General features: G+C 35.8%; 1 long non-coding RNA gene and 1 pseudogene across 1 annotated transcript in view; both read left to right on the top strand.

Annotated features, from left to right (window-relative positions):
• Positions 1–20597, top strand: part of LOC116225802 (uncharacterized) — a 67413-nt gene that overhangs the window by 26021 nt on the left and 20795 nt on the right. Inside the window, exon 2 of the long non-coding RNA XR_016466210.1 lies at positions 18638–18691. This is a non-coding gene — a long non-coding RNA (uncharacterized LOC116225802). The remainder of the gene's footprint in view (positions 1–18637; positions 18692–20597) is intronic.
• Positions 19925–20067, top strand: LOC116226063 (U2 spliceosomal RNA; annotated as a pseudogene).

Genomic DNA, 20597 nt, shown 5'->3' with positions numbered 1-20597 from the left:
AGTCCTGTTGCAGAATATGAAGTCTGTGTACAAGCTGGATTCTATCTCCATCACATCTCTATATGCCTTCAAAATCCTGCAGAGGAAGCACAGCTTTAAGGTCAAGGGTGCCTGGCCAGCCTTGAGCCATGGCTCCATCTGGGTTAAGTTACTGCATGGAGTTAAATTCAAGCAATTATCCCTCTACAATGAACAGTGGCCTGAAAGTGCTGCAGGAGGGTTAAACTCAATATGGGGCCAATATATAGCCATGGAACAAATCCACATCCTTTGGACTACGTCTGATTCATAGGGCTTAAATGGGCTCTGCATGCACACCTGCCCTGGATTCCAGTTTTAAGGAAGCCTTTTGTGTTTGCTCCTTGTCTAGGTTAAACTGAAGGATTTTCACTCTAACCTCAACCTTTCCTTAGATCTGTGCTCTTCTTCTAACCTGGTTTTGCAGAAATTGCAGAAGACTTTTTTTGTCAGAGGAAGTTTCGTTCATCTCTCTGTGGCACAGGTGGCGCAACTTGGTAAAAGGCACCTTCAAGTCTTGCTTGGACATTCTCAGCTGCTAGGCTGGCTGGCATGGCAGTGGATGTGACGGAGGAGATGGGAAAGTCAAACACAGTAGTGGCTTCTCTGCGTTGCTCAGAAGTGCTGAGGTGATGTTCTCTATGGAATAATAAATCAATGGCTGAAACAGTGAATTCTGAACATTGTTTTTGTAATGCTGACTGCACTTTGAATTTAGAGGGCTTTTTGTTAACAAAATTAACATATTTCATGCTTGAGTTTGACTGAAGACAAGGTACTTTGACATTTTACTAATAATACGTTTAACCAATTCAAATTGGAGGTGACCAATTTTAGACAGAAAAGATAGTAAAACCTCACACTATGGCTTAGAAAATTTAGGAAAAACGTCAACGAGACTCAAATAAAAACCAGCTACTTGAAGATTTCATGCTTATGCTTTTCTTAGTAGTTTTTCTTTCAGTTCTTTTTGTGGTTGGTCATATTTCCTGGTACAGGTCACTAGAACAAAGGTTTTGGTTAAAAGAATGCTTGTGATATACACAGCCAATGGTTAAAAACCACATCGCCTTTTTGTTCTCTTTTCACCTGGGATAGGAGAGAGGGATGGGGGGGCTTGTAGGCACAGCAGCAGTACCTCCCAGGCCAACTCCTCTCAGTTTTATAGGTTTTTTTTATGTGATGCCTATGGTATGGGATATCCCTCTGGATGGTTTAGGCCAGCTGTCCTGGTTCTGTCCCTCACAGCTTCTTGTGTACTCTCAGCCCCTCTCACTGGTAGGGGCAGTATGGGAAGTTCAGAAACTGAAACATTTTTGGCTCCACACAGTGATGCTCAGCAAGAACTAAATCATGAGAGTGTTATCGGCATTGGTTTGCTCACAATGATGGGAGAGATTATTTGAGGGATTATACAAAGATTCAGCATTAGCAGAGCTTTGGGAGTGTTGTGCACTCAGAACTGAGAATCTAAGAAATGCCAGAAGTTCTGGGTGTGCAAAATTATTCCAATTCTCTTTTCTCTCTGTTTAATTAACTACTTAAGTTAAAAAAGTAAAAAGTAAAAGAAAAAGTATCAGCTGAGTACATCCAATGAATGAGAATTGTTCAGAAACAATTTATTTGAAGGGAGTGATTCTCCTCTTTTGCTCTTGTGAGACATCACCCACTCTTGTGATACATTAACTGTTCAGCTCTGGGGCCCTCAGCAAAAGAAAGACGTCAACCTGTTAGGCTCTGGAACAGAACTGCTAAGATAATTGGAGGGCTGGAGCATATTTATAAAGAAAGACTCAGAAAACTGGAGTCATTTAGAAGAGAAAGGTCTGGGGTCTCTTACTGCAGACAGGATGAAGGGTTAAGCTAAATAACGTTTTAAGCTAAAAGATAATAGATTGAAGTTAGGTATTTGGAAGAAATCCTTCCTGTGAGGATTATGAGACACTCCAACAGAGTGTGTAGAGAAGCTGTGAATGTCCCATCCATGGAGGAAGGTGTTCAAGGCCAGGTTGGATGGGCAGCCTGATCTGGTGGATGGCAGCTAGCCCATGGCACGTGAGTTGGAACTGGATGGTTTTAAAATCCCTTCCAACCTAAGCTATTCTATGATTCTTCTTTCTTAAGTCCAAATCTCATCTTTTTACTGCACAGTGCTGGAAACTGTTTTGAAGATAGTGATTTTAATGTCAAGACTTGTGAGGGTCATTCCTATGACATCATCATTGTGGTATTTGAGTGCATCATTCAAAGCATGATATTATCAGAATTTGATTGATGAGAAACTGAGAGATTTAGGTAAAAGGCTTCCATTAATTTTGGAGATTGACAAAAAGTGACAAAAATTAAATTTTTTTGGAGTGCTTATATTTTTATAGCTTTTTTTTTAATCTAAAGTACAGATCCCTTTGATGTCAATTAATAAAAGTAGTCGCTAAAACATAAATAAATAAAGCAACTCCCTCTGCTAACGCGGGTTCTGTAGCATGAGGTAGAGGATTCCAAAACCTCTCTGGGCAGCCTCTTGCAGTGCTCTGTCACCCTCAAAATAAAGAGGCTTTTTCTCATGTTCACGTGGAACTTCCTCTGTTCCAGCTTCTGCACATTGCCCTTTGACCTGTTGCTGGGCACCACTGAGAAGAGCCTGGCTCCATCGTCTTGATCCTGCACTTTAGATGTTTATAAGCACTGATTTGATCTTGTCTGTGTTCTCTTCTTTAGATTGAACAGTCTCAAGTCTCTCAGGCTTTCTTCATAAGGGAAATGCTCCAAGTCCCTCATCATCTTCGTAACCCTAATTGATCAGAGAATGACTGCACAATACTGACTCTAGCCTTGCAGCTCTCTCTGTTACAAAAGGGAACCTCTGACCTCTAGTAACACACATCTAAGTTTTCAGACTGCTTTGGAACTGGGATGTAGAGCACAGGAAGACTTTGCACAGCTAGATTAGCTATGTAGCAAGATTTCCTTAGGAATTGCACAGGTAGAATTATAGATTGGAATAGAATCTTGCATAGAATTGCATAGAATTATAGGCTGGAATGACCACTGAGATCTAGACTAACCATTGACCCATCACCTTCATACAACTAAATCATGTCAATACTCCATCCCTGGAGGCATTCAAGGCCAGGCTGGATGTGGCTCTGGGCAGCCTGGTCTGGTGGTTGGCAACCCTGCACATAGCAGGGGGTTTGAAAACAGATGATCATTGTGGTCCCTTTCAACTCAGGCCATTCTATCATTCTATGAATGCGACATCTACCCTTCTCCAGGGACAGTGACTCCACCACTTCTCTGGGCAGCCAGTTCTCAGTTTATTTAGGCTGGAATACTATAAAATAGTGAAAAGCATTTTCATGTGTTTAAAATATTAAAGTATTTTTATATGGATAAAATATTATGATCATCCTTAGTATCCATCTCAGAAATAACAGACTCATTTGGGCTGAGGCATGAAACAAGCAAAATGTTTTTTGTGGTTTCGATTCTGAGTTTCTAAATGCTAATGCACTTATGAACGTAAAAATGATAAGAAGTAGTGTAGTAAGAGCAAATACAGAACCGTGATCACCATAAGTAGGAAAAGGATTATGTTCATGAAATTGCTCTATTTAAGCACTTCAATCACATTTGCCTGCTTGGATTTATATGTAGATATTATAGGTAAATATTTCACTTTTTTTTTTTTTTTTTTTTTTTTTTACAATAATACAGGCCAGATTTTGTTAGTATTTTGATTTTAATTTTAACTAGTTTTGATTAATTTAAAGGAATTAATGAGGGCAAAAACTAACAGTGTATGTGAACATCTTGTTTTAGCTTGTTTATTTTAATGAACGTCAGGAAAAGACAGACTTCTGTACTCAGAAAGCATTTTAACATGGGTAACAGTGAAATGCTATGGAAGTTTGAATTTTTTGTTGTGACAAGGACTTGGAGAGAGAAATATTACTCTTTTTACATTAGGAATTTTGGAAACTCAATGTTTCTGCCATTTGTGCTGGATTTTCTTATCTACTCTAAATTCAGTGATTATTTTTTTCTGTTCATTAGAATTGGAATAAGACATTCTAGCTGATAGGCTTGGAGGCTTATCTTTCACAATATTTTCCCCTTTCCCATAGCTGAACTCTGATGCTTCTGAGGGAGCTCATACCCTTGCTTCAGCAGCACCAAATTTCAAGTTGAGGAAATTTTCAGTTCTTTACAAATTTTTACAAAAATATGCACAAAATTTGTAATCATACAATCCTATCCTCATAGAAGAGCTGGATGTTGAAGTTAGAAGAAGCCCACAGAGATCATTGAGTCCAACTCCTGGGTCCACAAAGGACCACCCAAAAATTAAACTATATTTCTGAGAGCACTGTCCACACACTTTTTGAACTATGGCAGCTTGGGGCTGTCACCATTGCCCTGGGTAGCTTGTTTCATGCCCAACATCTACTAGCAAAGAATCTTCTTCTAACTCTCTGCTGACAGTAGCTCCATGTCATTATCTTGGTTCCTAAGGTAATCCTTGCTTTTATGCAGAAGAGCATTTAGGGGATATGCCTTCTCCCTTGGACTCAGAAATAAAAGATGAGTGATATTTCATCAAATTCCAAAAGTTTGAATCCAGAAGAATTCTTGAACCCTATTTCCATTCATGGCACGTTCACAAGCCAAGGAATTTCTTTTTAAAAGATAAATTAATTCTGTTTTTTTTTTGAGAAACATATCTAATCTCACTTTCTGGGCTTATGGTATTAGTAAAGCTAAATTGTTGGAACACTTAATTGCTGTCATTTCTCTGAAATATCATCTTTTTGAAATTTCAACTACTTTGAAGTTGAGTTGTCTAATTTCCATTTCTACTCATTGCACCTTGTTATGTCATTGTCAGCAAGGTTCAAAGGCCTCCCACTATCAAGAAACTATTTCATGGAGTTATGATCAAGCACTTATGAAATAAGTAGAGCTTTTTAGATCTCGTGTCATACAGCTTATTTTTCCAGTCCCACATTCATTGTTTCGGCCCTCCTTTGAATTGCCTTGCATTTTCATTTTACGTCCTTCATCTGTGGACTGCAGTGAAGGGAAAGGCTACTAGTGATGGTCATAGTAGCAATAGAAGTTTGTCCATAATTATTTGTTGATAGAGTCTCTAATTAGTTTGTCACTGTAGGCAGTATCTTATGTACTGACAATGTTGTTACAATTATTTTCTGGTTATTTTTTCTTTAATTTTCTGTCACTCTTTTAAAAGATAGAAGAAATACCACTCTTGGGGTCTAGGAGTATGCATTGTATTCATTATTTTACAGTCAAACCTCCCTGTTTGCTTTATACAGTTTTTATTGCTTTGCATTTGTTTTTGCATTTATTTTTGCATTGTATATTTAACAAATTGAAATTATTTTAATCTTCAGTATATAATTCCCATTATCTACTAGAGGAAAGGTCATTTTTCTAATGGTAGTAGAAAAAAAAAGTCTACTGGAATACTAAATGGGATCTAAAGCATTTAGCAAATGGAAGAATCCCCATTTCAGCATGAGTATGTCATTTGTTACTCGTTATTTTTTTCTTCCGTGTTTTTCTTTTTTTTAATTAAATAAGTTTAGTCCATAAAGACACTGAATAACTCTTTATCACAACAGTGATAAGTTACTGAGTGTAATTCAGCAGTATCCCCCTGCAAAAGCCCAGTGCCAACCCTATGCAAATAATAATAATCAATTCCTGAAGCTTATAAGGTTGCTGTGGTGGCAAATTTATTGAAAATATTTTATCAGCTTTTGAAATCTGATACTTTATATTGAATGCTTATGTGATTTAATTACACAGCATGTGTACGTGCATGAGGAATGTATATCTATTAGTGAAAGTGTACTTTGCTGCTGAATTGATAGGGAAAATACAGACAGCTACTTCAAATAGCCTGAGGAATTTTTCCTAATTTCCATGGAAGGAAACAGCAATAAAAAGCGATGTTTTAAGAGAAGTGACTCAATATTTGTTTGAAATAGTATTCTCCAGAATGAGACCTTTTGACTTAAAACAATGAAAAATGTTACTGAAAAAGGCTGTTCACAAGCTAACTTCCAATAAGTTCTTCATTCCACTACAGCTGTGTATATGTTAGAGACAGATCTGAGTAATTCTAATTTCCTTAATATGTGTCTTCTTGGATAGTGATCATTGTTGCTTGACAGTCACGTAATTGCTTTCATAAGCAGCTAGTTACATCTGTTTCAGATACTGAAAGATGTTTTTTGAGGATATTCCCAGGAAGAGCTCATCTCAAAGCATACTGAAGGCACTGTCAAGGAAGCATCTTAACTGCGTGACGCAATAAAGGATCACATTATTAAAAAACACATCATCATCCTATGGACAGATAGACAAAGTATGCCTCTCTCATTTTCTCAGAAGTTATAGGAGATAATAATTATTTTATGCTGTGATTTTTTTTTTTTTTTTTACTATATATCATGAAATAAAACTTAGCTACTTATTTTTTATTTTTACATGTAAATGCTAATGTCTTTAAAATTCCATTTCTGCAGCTTACTAAATAATCACAACAAATATAAGGAAAATAAGAAATAATGTTTTTTTCTGTATCCAACAGAACTACTTTTATTGAGATTCAGAGAAGATTTTGCTCTTGAAAAACATTATTCATAGTAGCCTACAAGTTTTTTCCTTATTCTGGTTTACAGGAATGTGCCAAGTTATATTTGGCTTGTATATTACCTATCAACAGACTTCTATGCAGTTAGGGCTGATAAAAATATTTCTCTCACATTTTGCTGGTTTCTTTTATGTATTTGATTCCAAATTTTGCTTTGATGATCGAAAGACCAGCATTGTATTTGCTGCTGCCAACTCTCATGGGTGAGTCTTGCTATATATTTTATTTTTTCTCTGAAATACCACAGCCCCAAAGTTATGTGGCTATGTCAGATTCAGTTTTTCTTTGAAAGGGAATTATGCTTCCAACTCTCAGAGGAAATCTTGAAAACGTAAAGCTTATACTCTTAAACAAATAAATATTTAAATAAATAAATATAAAATCCCAAACCAAACAATACCAACTTAAAAAAAAAAAAAAAAAAAAAAATCCCACCGCAACCAACAACAATACGAACCCCAAAATAAAATTAAAAAGCAAAAACAAAAACAAAAGAGGAAATAAATAATGACTTTAATTTTGAATAATATTTTTCCTTCCTATTGTATTTAAATATAATTTTAGTGATAGACTTATTAGCACACCTGTTAATTAGTTGAAATAGAGAGAATTTAAAAATGTAAAAAAAATGCTTACTTGCAGAGGAATATAGAAAATAAACTAATAGCAGAAATAATGTCTTCTGGCTTTCATAAACAGGGATAGAAGTTTGAAGCAAAATAAAGAAGATGAGACTCACTTAGATGAATTCCAGATTATCTAGGCAGAAATGGACATTAATAAATTGGCACTGAAAAGACCGGGAGTTTAAAATTATTCACTTTTACCTCTATTGAAATTAGATGACATTGATGTTTTGTTGATTTTTTTTTTTTTTAATTTTAATCAGGTTGGGGAAAGCTGTAGTCTGGCTATGCTCTCATTGAGAAAAGGCATATAGCTATGGAAATATAGCTATGGGCTTTGGGATAAAAGGATGTACTTTGTTGCTCTTTTATTCTCTCTCTTTTCTTTTTCCCCCTGTTGACATTCCTCTTACTTGATAACATGATTGATCGAATATTCCTAAAACATTGTCTTGTATTTTCAAGTGAAGTTCAGAAAGATTTCAAAATGCAGATAAATTAACCGGGTGTTCCAGGAATCAATTTAATTTCGTCAGAGATTGTTGAAACTGGATAATTCATGCTTACAGCCATGGTACATAGTTAAAAGCAGACTTTTTCATTGGATTTTCAAAACAAGTGTGTCTGAGGATTTCTCAGAAAATAATGAAGTTCTGTTGAGCCACTCACAAGAAGTCTTGCATTCCTGTATCTGAGGTTTTCTGAATTTGATTGTGGAATCGTGTTTTGTTCAGAAGCTGCATTTAGCATGAAAACTAGTAGCATAGATAGCAAATTCATGAAGATGTAAATTGAAATGTCTTTGTTTTAAATGCTTTGATATACCCCTGAAAGCTGTCATATTACTGAGGTTTATATGAAGTGAACAGGAGGGATAGAAATAACCTGTATTCTGTGGTCAGGAGCAAGAGAAAGAAACAAATATATTTAGCTTTAATACTTCTTAGTTGTACATCAGTGGGCAAGGTTTGTGCATTCCGTCTATAAATTCAACACCACAGGGAAAAATTAAGTTCTGTTGAACCATGTTCTGTAACAGATTCAACATCCTGCATGTTGTGATCCTCATCTTCCAACCAGTCAAACACAGATATGTCATTTTGAGTCTATGGCTTTAAGTTGAAATGCTGTATCATGACTAGAAAGATTTATGTAGAAGATATAGCCCACAGTTTGTGGGATAAAATAAATATTTATTATTTTCTGACAACTGCTCTTTCGGTGGGTGAGTTAAGTACGTGTTTAATTGCTACTGTGAAGTAGAGAACTTGTTTCTTGTGAAAGAGGAAGACACATGAAATTGGGCACAAAAATGCTTGATAGATGTCTATTTGTCATCTTCATTTAGAGGAAAAATATGAGAAGTTCCATTACAATACGTTACAAGGTTACGATTAGAAGACTTTAAAAAATTCTTATCTTCCTCTGGAAATCAGTATATTTAACATTCTAGAGAACCTTCAGATTCGCTATACATTTTTCATGTGATGGTCCACAGCATTTAATGTTTCATAACTTTCTCCCTTATTGATAGATCTTTGCTAAAATTTAGCATGAGATGGATATGGCTGCGTCTGTATTTCCATTATTCTATGTTTTTTCTTTTTTCTTCTTTTTCTTCTTACATTCTTTGCATATTTGATGAAAAACAACAGGAAGAACCTTGCTTTTTTGTCAAATTCTGGAAGGAGATTCTCTGTACCAGGAAGAATAACGGAGGGAAGAGTTATTTAAACAAAACAAATTGGGACAGGATCAAAGTTGTATGAGAATACAAAATCAGACCAAATTTGGAAGGTAATAAACATAAATGGAAATATTTTTTTCAATGTTTTGAAAGGACAGAGCAGCTGGTGGGAAAAATTGTCAACTTTTAAGTTGGAGTGGAAAAAAATCTTGTTTTGCTGGAATTAGATAGCTGACAAAAACTTAGAGCCACAGTATGAAGTATCCAGAAGCTGGGGACATACAGAGCTTGGATAGTCAAGTCCATTTACTTTGGAAGGAGAAAATGCACATGGTGTAGTTCCCTGGAGAAAAGTCACCCATCTTTTCAGGTTGTTGATCAATCTTCACTAAGGACCACTTGGCAAAAAGGAATGAAAGAATTTCTCTTTCATAGGGAAATACAAAAAATTTGTTGGCACTGTAATAAATATGTCTCAGTACCAGAAAATACCTCTGATAAACACCAAAACAGTAACAGTGATGAGGAAAAAAAAAAGATGTTTAAATATCCAATATCTTAATAGGAAACTCTTACTGAATAAAGGAATGGCCTGCTTTATGGAACTGAAAATAATTTAGAGAGTTGTTAATTTAAAGGTAATAAAACTTAGGGAAAAGCGTAGCCCTGCACTTATAACTGTGGAAAACTACAAGATTAATGTTTTCCAGAAAGAAACAAGGTCATACATATAACCGCTTAGAAGTTGGAGCCTTTTAGAACGAATGTTTTTTATTTGGTCTGTTTGGGTCAGGACATTATTTGGAGAGAGGCAGAAATAAGCCAGAACACAGAGAGAAAAACTGAAGATGCCAAAACCGATATGACTACAAAACCACAGGACTTGAGAGAGGTTGTGGCAGACTACTGACAAAAAGTGCCTTGTAGCTGTGGGACAGAGCATCATGTCTATGTTTTTATTCCTGATAGGCTAAGGAAAAGCAGAGTTGAACCAAAGATCCCTAATTTTGTTACTGCTACTGGAATCCAAAGCATTTGTCTAAGTCTAAAAGGATAGTACTACATTAAGTGATCAAAAAAATGTATTTATCCAAATACATATATATATTTTTAAGTTACCATATGCCCAACGTGGTAAGATACTGCTGAATTGTTTAGACTGCTTTTCTTCCAAGCAAGGCTTCTTAGACTCAAGTTACACAGGTTGAACTGAAGAAAATGAAGCAGAGCTTCTCCCCACTATTCATATACAACTTTGTAAATGTGGTAGTTGTGAAGAAGCCATTAAACAAGTATACAGTATCTAACAGAAAGGGCTTGAGACTAGAAATCCTTGTTCTCTTGGGCCTTGTAGCTGGATAAACTGAGACACTGAAATACCAGGGTGATTTACTTAGGATCTAGTCTGGAGTCTGAAATATCAGCGTTTTTGAGAGAAGAGTCAACTTTGCAGGGAGATCTGTATGAGATTTGAAAATAATGATTTCTTTAAAATGTGTTGGAATATTTTCCAATAAATGTATTTTGTTCCTTTTCTTCCCTTTGAAGTTTGTTATTCCTCCCATTTCTCTTTTGATGCCAAATCAAAATTTTGGCTGGCATTATAATCTTGAAACATCTGGAATTTGTAAATGTAGAGGGAAAAAGCTAGTCTTGTTTCAAATACTTAAATGAACTTAACATTTAAAAAGATTGTTTTTTCACTGTGACTTCCACATTTGGGAATAATTTTTTTTTTTTTTTTTTTTCTTTGTGCATAGTAGTGATACAAGGTTCTCGTGAAGCTGTTGCTTCCTGATGACAGTTTTCTTAAGAAAACAGATGTTATACTGTGGAAGTTTACTCCAATTTATCACAAACTATATTTGCTACAGGTCTGGTGTTACAACACTAAATTCTTAGCATGCACATTCGTGACTCCATTGCTTCAGGACACTTTGATGCTGTCACATTTTAAGTAACATTTGCCTTAACCGATAGATTGGGCTTGTAAAGGAAGTGAAGCAGACTTAGATGTAGAGGTCTGCCATGGTTTTCAGCTGGGATAGAGTTAATTTTCTTCATAGAGGCTCATTGTTGCAGTTCTTACATGGAGCTAAGGACTTCTCTTCTCATGTTGCCCTGCCAGTGAGCAGTTTGGGAGTGCACAAGGAACTTGAAGGGGACACAGCCAGGACAGTTGACCCAAACTGGCAAGGAGGATGTTCCATATACTATATGGGATATGGACTGACTGCAGCTCCCATTCCCTGTTCCTCTGTGCTGTTTGAAGAGAGGTGATAGAAAACAGTGGATGTGAGGAAGATGTTTTGAGTTTCTTCTAGTTTCTCAATGCTGTAGATTGCTAGTGATAGGTAACAAATTAATATATATCCCGTGCTGGGTCTGTTTTGCCCATGAGATAATTTGTGAGTGATCTCCCTGTCCTTATTTCATCCTGTGACTTTTTTTTTCCCCAATACATTTGCTCCTTGTTTTTTTTTTCTTTTTTTTCTTTTTGACAAGAGAAAGTGAGAGCACAGTGTGGTGGAGTTGAGCTAGCTGTCATTTGATTCCAACAAAATTTGTGGTAAAATTGCAAAATGGCAAGTAGGAAACATTTTAAAAAGCTACGCACCAACAATAGATCTGAATTACCAGTGTTTGCATCTGCTTGTCTGTCAAGACAATCAGCAGTGGGAGGCAAGGTGAAGAGGAAGCACATCCTCCTGCATGCAATGTGATCATGCAGGTCTATGAAAATCACAGACATGAATGAACATGAGAAGCACAAATATAGTTGCAGTTATAATGTGCTAAGGACTAAAGTAACGTATCCTGGAGAGGCATAGTCAATCTTTAACAATGTTATAGTCATATAGATAGGCTATATCTACATTACAACTATTATATGATTTCTAAAGCAAATGTTAGAAAAAAATATTCTTCTGAAATGATTGTAATAGCACTTACTGTAAAATTGATATCTATATTTTAATAAGAAGTATGATGCTGTCAGATTAAAAGTTTCATTTCTTATCAGAAAACAATCCTTAGAAAAGGGCAGTAAAAAAGCTTTTGTACTTAGTTACCCATTACCTTTGATATTTTGGGCTTAATTACTTTCTAACATTTCTAAGTCTCATTTCATCCACTTCCTTCTCTGTTGCTTACTCCTATTGCATTGCTGATTCAACATTGTACTACAAATAATTGTAGTATCATATTTGTTATTTTAAAAAAGGGGCCACAAATATCAGTTGCTGGCACTGATTAATTCTAAGAAGCTTCTGGAAAATGTCTGTGTACAAATCCTGGGACAAGTATGTCTATGGAGGGAACATAACTTTCTAAAATGTATATTCATTATTTTCCTCTTTTAAATCATATGCTAATTTTAATTAATAGTAGGATATCATTGTGTTGAGTCATTCTTAAGATAATCTGAAATTCAGCTGTTCATGCAGGATTAAAAGTATTTCTATTCAGAAATTTAAGAACAATCAGAGTAGATGAGTATTTGTACAGGGAATAAGGATTAGCTTTGGCAATATCTTTGGAAATTAATTAGAACATTTAATAGGTAATTAAGTTGAATCAAGTAATGAACTATAAACAGACATGTTTTCAATGTATGTCAGGAACACTTAGGTATTTAAATTGTCTCAACTGAATGTTCATTCATTTATATCTACAATTTTTCAATGTACGTAAAATTTCCTTTTAGCCATGTTAAATCACTGCTGTTGATTTCTAATAGAGTACATCTGAAAACTGTAATTGAGTCAATACCTGTTTCAGACCTGTTAAAATGGATCTACCTATTAAATGGAATCTTCATAAACTCAAAGTTTTCTGTTTTGTCTGTGCAACGTGTCAAAAGGAAAGGCAGATTACTTTAATTCATTTCTAGTGACTCAAGGCTGAGTTAATACAGAAGGAGCCATGCAGAATTTCCAGACTTATATAGTTATGTAAGAATAGGCACATCTAAATTTCAACTGATTTACTTTTTTTTAACAATAAACTTTCTGTACACTTTTATGCAAAGATTTTAATGTTAAAGGGAAACAGATGCTATTCATAAAGAGACATTTTCTTGGGTCACGTAGCTATTGAACTTTTGAGGTCACAGAATTTCATATTTTTCTTTCTGACAACTTGCAAAAGTCCAGAAAATTGAAAGGGGTGACAAAATTGTCACATATGACAAAGCAAAGGAAGCTAACTGCTGCTGACTGAAATTTCTGAAATTTGTGCCAACTGTTGACAAGTGGGAATGAAGGAACAATTAAAACTCCTCCATTTTGAAGTCAAGGCTTTTCTTGAAGATATATTCACCAGATTGTGCAGTTACCATTAACAAGTCTCCCCAGTGATTAAAAAAACCTGCAACATTCTGTTTTAGGTGTTATTCATAAAAGATTTTGAATTACAGAGTAATTATTTTTTTTCTTTTTTTTTTCTTTTTTTTCTTTTTATTTTTTATTCTGCTGAGAACTTACAAAACTGAAAGGAGAATCCAACTCCTCAGCAGGTCTAATTCAAGAGATGAAAATGAATGCTATGAATTCACAGGAGCACTTGGACTTCGTCTGTCTAGACCATCATAGCTAACAGAGGATTGAGCTTCCTTTATAAAAACATAGGCTCTTTAATATGACTGGGATGAGCTCAGTTTGAAACACTCTCCTGCAGGGCTGTGACCAGAGTACAACGTAATTACTATGAACACAGCAGAACCCCATGTTTCAACCAAGAACACTTCTTGTTGTCCACTGCATTTGCTTTGACTGGTTTCTCTTGCAGGAAAGTGTTAGAGTTTTCAGTTGGTGAGAACTGAAATGTACGCATCCTTGCCTATGTTTTATTATACAGAGTTATGATGTTATAACAGAAAAATACTTGAGCATTCAAAAGTATTCATCCCTCCCTCTTTATGTCTCTCAGTGGCAATTATCAGCAGTGTAATGTGTGCCTGCTGATGACTGCTTAGAAGCTATATATTAATGGGTAGGTGTTCAACGTAAGTTTGAGAATTACTTCTCAAAACATTTTGGAAAAGAAAATCTACTTTTTGGCCTCAAAACTAAATAAAATAGAGGTGTTCCCAGTGTATGGTATTGCTCTCAGTTAAGAAGAAGAGCTACCAAACGCATGCTAATATACAAAACACTTATAACATTGTATCCGTATTTCTGAAATTCATAGATTTTGGAAAATAATTCATCATCAGTAAATTCTTCATTAATGTGGCAGTTGTATTGATCAGATAAGGAGTTCAGGGATGGTCATATATATATCTGAAATCTTGTACTGAAGTTCTTATCTGAGGTGATATTCACACATTGAAAATCCTGTGTTAATGTTCAAACTGTGAGAGGCTATTTTTGATAACATGAATTGCCAGGTAAACTTGCTGGCTGCTTACAGGAAGATTAAAGATGTACAAATCTCCAGGAGAGCTACAGCCAAATTGATGAGTTAAAAAGACTTGCACAATTCACTTATTTTCTTGGGTTTTTTTCAAATTTTGCCCATGTTAGATTGCAGTTTGGCAGGCGTATCTCATGTGGGAACTGTACCATTTGAAATCAGTGATGGAATTCAGTTGTCTTCCAGGCCTGTGTATTTACTTCACTGAATCTTTATATTCTTTAAACTGCCAGACTAAGTGAATTAACCGGACAAAGCCCTGTCTTGTTTTAGTTGTAGACTGATATTCTGAAAACAGTGAACTTTATGTAGACTATACACTGAACTCTGTGTAGAGCTGAACTTTAAGGAGAGTGCACTAAGAATCCAAGCTTGGAGCTGTTTCTATTTTCTGTAATCCTGAATGAGAAGACTTCAAAACTACTTTTCTTTCTTTTTCAATGACTGAGTTTTTTTAAACAAATTTATGTTATTTATGTCATTAAGTTTACACAAGAGCATCAAAATACATATTATCTGGTTGCAATTAAAATACAACCCAGGCTGGAAAGCTTCATCAAAGTATGAGGTGTGAAGTTATCAAAAAAGTATCATCTGTATTATAACTTATCTACACATACAGCTGAGATTTTCATATATTAATTAAGCTAAAACGAGGAAATTAATGTCTTTATGCATACATATGCCAGAATAGATATTGTAAGAGACAGTATTATAGGAAAATGAAAGAGGAATAACTTTCCTGTGGATAATTTTTGCAATGAACCCGTTCTTTTGTACTTTGGTTATGCCAGATTGTATGAACAGATATTACTCCCAAGTTACAATGCTGGCTTCATATGTCAGCACAACTGGAAAAGTTCATCTTGGCACATGCAGTTAGGCAGCGGGTTGTTGAGTCTCATCCTTAATTGGCTGGGTATGGTGTTTGCATTTAAGAGACAGCTGTAAAATCTAGAGCTTAGAGGCATGCTATTTTATGTTAACTTCTGAGATACTATGTCAACCCTGCAGTACAGGGAATGAAGGATAGTGCAGTTATTAGTGTGACAATTGAGGTGACAGCAGTTCCCATTTTAACTGTGAGACCCGCAAAGCACAGCACTGCTTATAGATGCAAGAACATCGAACTGCAGGAGCAAAGGGACTACTTATGTAGTCAGTCATAGAGAGCAAGTATGTATGTATCTTAGTTTTTAAAAAATGTTGCCCTCTTATCACAGCCCCAACAAAGGGAAATGATGTAGAGTCTTCTTTCTCTAAGCGTAAGAAAAAAAGGCTTTTTAAAGTGCCACATCATTGATTAAAACAGATCACATTCAATGGAAGCACTTTTAAACCTACGATCAAATGATCTGGATGTTGGTCACTCAAGCCCATCTTTTAGTGACTTTATTCATCACATGGTATTCTGTTAATTTCTTAAATGTCTTCAATTATATACTACAGTAAAGTTCAGACTATCAAACCCTTTCAGTCCTAAAGTCTGTTAAGAGAAAATCGATGGAATATTTTACTAAATAAAACCAGAGTACAGATTGCAGAAGAATATTTTTCTTGTATCTCTTTAAAGTGAAAATTACCATCACTTTGACAAACCTTGTTACTTCTCCCTGCTCAGTGAAACTGGAATTAACATTGCTGATTTTGCTTCAGAATCACAACTTCAGCTGAAATGACACTTTATCTTGCCAATGCATATTTACTCATGCAGTGCACCTGCTTCATCACTTTCATCAGCTGAGTCCTGGAAAGAGTGATTTCTAGATAAATGCTACTGTAGAACCAGCCATGATACTAGAAAGCCTGTGGGCAATTGCTCCATTTCTATGGAGGGAGGAGTTGGGAATAAGGGAAGAAAACAGGGGCATGAACAAGTGAGATCTAGTGCTGCCCTTACCAGCACTGTTTGTGGGGGGTGCTAACCATCCATGACACCAGTATTAACATGTTTTAACTACTGAAGTGGCCCACATTTAAGGTTGTGCCTGCAGCCTCACAATCTCACATGTTTGTACCTGATGGCTGCTAGCCAAAAATCACGTGAGGCCTGACATACCTTGCTAGGGTTCAGTTAGAAAAACTAAATGAGATGTGTTGAGCCTTGCAGCTCAGCATTCACATGCATGCTACTTTCATCCCTAAATGTGAGCTGGTAGGTAAGAGCGTGACGACCCTTTAGGAGTGTTCCAATAGAAGCCCACACAGAAGCCTCTCTCTACTTCTCTCTACTGTCTTTGGTAAATTCCCAACAATAAAAAAAATAAAATAAGTTAATGTACACTCAAAAACAGGTCTTTCAAGACTAATTAGTTAAGCAAGAATCTCTATTTACAGTATAGAAATTGCCCTGATGATCGAATTATTAATAATTAGATTTCTGTTTGAATATAATATTAAAAAACTAATTATGAAGCATTGAATTTTGTTTTAAAGTATCAAATTCCTATTCTTTTACATGTCTTTTGCCTTTTCCATTCACTCCACTTCTCATTTACTTCTCCTTGTCTAATTTACTGGCTGTGTGGATGTGACCCTTGCAGTAAACACAAAGCAAAGAGAAGAACCCCAGCATATTGAGCTTTTGTAGCTATTCTGCTCAGATATCAGCATCATAACATACAAATTAGAATTGCATCTAATTATTAGGATTGTTCAGTTTGGGGAAGAGGATGCTCAGAGGAGACCTTATTGCTGTTTGCAACTTCTGGAAAGGAGGCTGTGGCAAGGTTGTATCAGCCTCTGCTCTTGGGTAACAGCAATAGGATGAGAGGCAATGGCCTCAAGCTGCACCAGGGGAGGTTCAGGTTGGATATTAGGAAAAACTTCCTCTCAGAAAGAGAGGAGGCACTGGAACAGACTGCCCAGGGAGATGGTGGAGTCACTGATCCTGAAGCTGTTTGAGGAAAGGGTAGATGTGGCACTGGGAGATGTGGTTCTCCAACCTTTATGATTCTATGATTATCATGTACCAACTGTACATCATTATGCTGTCTCACAGCACCCCTGCCACAAACTAATTAGCTACTATTAAGTAGCTAATGCTGTACTTCTATTTGTTCTTTATTGCTGACCAGCAGTAGCTTAAGCAGAAAGAACATGGAGCAATTCCTATTCACATGCCTTTGAATCCAAAGTCAGTCTGGGGAAGATGGAGGGGAGGTTTATACATCTGGGGTGTAAAAGTGAGAAATACAGGCCTAGGCAGGAGATGTACTAAATTACAAAGGAAAGTTATTCCAGCAATGAAAAGCAAGTTGCTAAAAGCCTTTTTGTTGAACTAAAATAACATTTTTCACTAATTACTTAATGCTAGTTCTCCAATATGATGTTTCCTGTAGATCTGTCTTTTAAATTACTGTTACCGGTAAAAAGATAGAATGAAAAAGTGAAAGAGAACTAATGAACAGAAATTTTACATCTTACAGGCCACTGTTCAGATTTTTTTAAATAAAATGGAACACTGCATAATTGATGATGCGAGGTTAAAATAATCTATTTCAAAAATTAAACAGTTGAAATCTGAGCAGGAATTTATTGTTCTTGAACAGAATATGGCATCTTTGAATAAATTCATATTAGACTAAGTAAGAAATGTTATTGAATTAAAATTACTGAGCAGAGAAAATGTAGTAATTTGTACTGTTCCTGGTGATTGCAAGTTACTCAAGATGAAAAGAAAAATAAATGGATTTCGAGAAATTCTAGTCATTTTGGCTTATATTCATCTTATTTTATTTCAGCCATCAAAAATATACAGCTCTAATCTAAGATAGCGATCAGGCTCACTCTGTAGTCAGTGCAGAGATATCACTATCTTTACAGAACTATTTATTCTGTCTCAAGATAGATAAGATGAATAGCCTTATTCTGTGTCCATCTCTCTTTGAAGACTACAGGAGTGTAAATGACGAATTTAGGAGATTCACTTACCCAGTCTTTTGCTTTCTGAAAGCTAGATTAGGTTACAATCATTCAAGACTCTTTACTCTTTGTGAATCTAGGAGGCAACCCAATGAGGATTTCATGGTTAGAACCTGTAGGGTTATCAATCCAGCAACAATCAGCAGAGCTTATTGCAATGGAAATATATAGCTTTCTTTGCTGCTATTTCTGCCAATGTACTTAAAGCAGTTAAATCCCTTTCGTTGAAGAGGCTGACTGAGTTCTCTATTTTGTCCCCATATCTTTTTCTGGTCTCTCATGTAGCATGTACCTGCCAGGCTTTCTGAGTTGGTGACAGACAGCACATGTTTGAAAGAGGTAATGTGTCTACTTCATCTGCTACCTTTTATTTCTCTTCTCCTCCAACAGTACAGGTGCAAACCTTCTATGTATGTCACTCTGAATGTAATGTCTCCTATTTATTTCCACTGAAACTACAATAGAAACAAAGAGCACAAGAATACTATTTTACACAGCAAATTCTAAGCTACAAAATGCTATTTTTCAACAAAGTCATCACCATTAGCTGTGCATTTTCACCTGCAATGAACAAAAGCCTGCATATTGTGTTCATATAAATCTGCATGGCCATCAGAATGTGCCTTGCCTTTCACTTCATTGTCACCACTGCTGAAACATAACACTCAAAGCTTCACTGTGCTCAGATCCACTCTTTTGTTTCCATAAACATTCAACAAGCATTGATGAATGTCAGTGCGTGCCATTTTTTCCACATGGAGGAATTCAGTGATGCACCTTTTCTTCATGCACGCTTCCATGTCAGGAGCCAATTTGTCAGACTGCCCCTGTGCTGCAACTTGTCACATGGCAACAAAACGTAATGGAAAATTGGTGAGAAGGTCCAGCCTCTACTGCCATGCCACCAAAATTTGCCTCTGACATTGTAGGCCAACATAATAAAACAGGAGGTGTTACTTTCGGAGCAGCCCTTGTACACATTTCAAGCCAACTAAGATTATAAATGCTAATCACCAATAATTTTCTTTCTTATAACAAGTTTCCCCTCTGTTGATAAATCAGTACTGTGTCTGTTAGTGTTAATTAGCTTGTGTCACGTTCTCCACTGTAATAGCACTTTAGAAGCACATTCTTTAGGTAGTTGAGAAAAATGCCAGATGTCAGAAGTTCAGATGATTATCAGTATTCCAAAAATTGACATTCAGACACTCTTTGATACTTTAATGTTTCTGCTTAAGCATCACATTTCTGAAGACAGATACTTAAAAAACAGACTTTCACCTTTAACTAAATTGGAATTTCTAAATATCAATGCTTTAATAATGTTTAAAGAAAAGTGACAGTGAAGCATGAATGGACTTTTGAAAATTTGGCATATCATGCTAGTAGGTCAAACAGAACAACAGGAGAGCAAGACAAGACTGAAATTAACCAAGAGATTTTCAGCATAGAATAATTAAATTCATCCTCTTCCCCAATCTTATCCAGAATGTATGTATGCCCCAACAATATTATCACACACAAAGATACTAGCAATTTATTTAAAGAAATGGACATATTGGTGGTGGGACAATTGCTTCTCGGCCTTTTGGCTAAGATCAAGTGTAATATCTGTGATAAGGGAACTCATCAGTATAAGTTACAAAGATGTCTATATATAGTCTATATATGGCGAAGGTACTGAACTAGTAGAAGCTGGTACTAGTAGAAACTAGTAGAAACAGAACTGATATAGTTCACTCAGCAGGTTAAATACTGTCATGAAAAGCCATAAAAGTCTGTTTAGCGTGTAGAGAGAAATAAATTTAGAAACATGAGGAAGGACAATGTAAACATTGAAGTAAATATTTTGCGATCAATGATAAAAGCTAGTTGCAAAATGTAGCAGACTTTGGTTCATACTTGTTAAATCCTAGTCAGAGTCTGTCTTCTGCCTAGTGAATTGATGAGCATAAAAACAAAAAATCCACCAACCTATTCTTAGTATGATGTATTTCTGCAAAACACATGATTTCTTGTATAGCAATACATTGTGATGATTCAGAGTTTAACATTTAGATTTTGAAATCATAGGTTTAGGTTTTCAATTCCATAGCAGGTTTATGAATCAATTTTTATACAGTCTGGTGATGGAGTCCCTTTGCAATATGGATAACAGTACTCCAGAGCACAGCACTGGACTTACTGAAGATATATAAATGTTATATAAAGCATAAGGCAGAGGAGTATATCTCAAGAGTGTCAC

The sequence above is a fragment of the Phasianus colchicus genome, chromosome 4, assembly GCF_987193195.1.
Source record: "Phasianus colchicus chromosome 4, bPhaCol1.hap1.1, whole genome shotgun sequence".
Lineage (NCBI taxonomy): Eukaryota > Metazoa > Chordata > Aves > Galliformes > Phasianidae > Phasianus > Phasianus colchicus.
The sequence above is the reverse complement of the archived record's forward strand: the minus strand, read 5'-3'. Positions and strand labels throughout refer to the sequence as shown.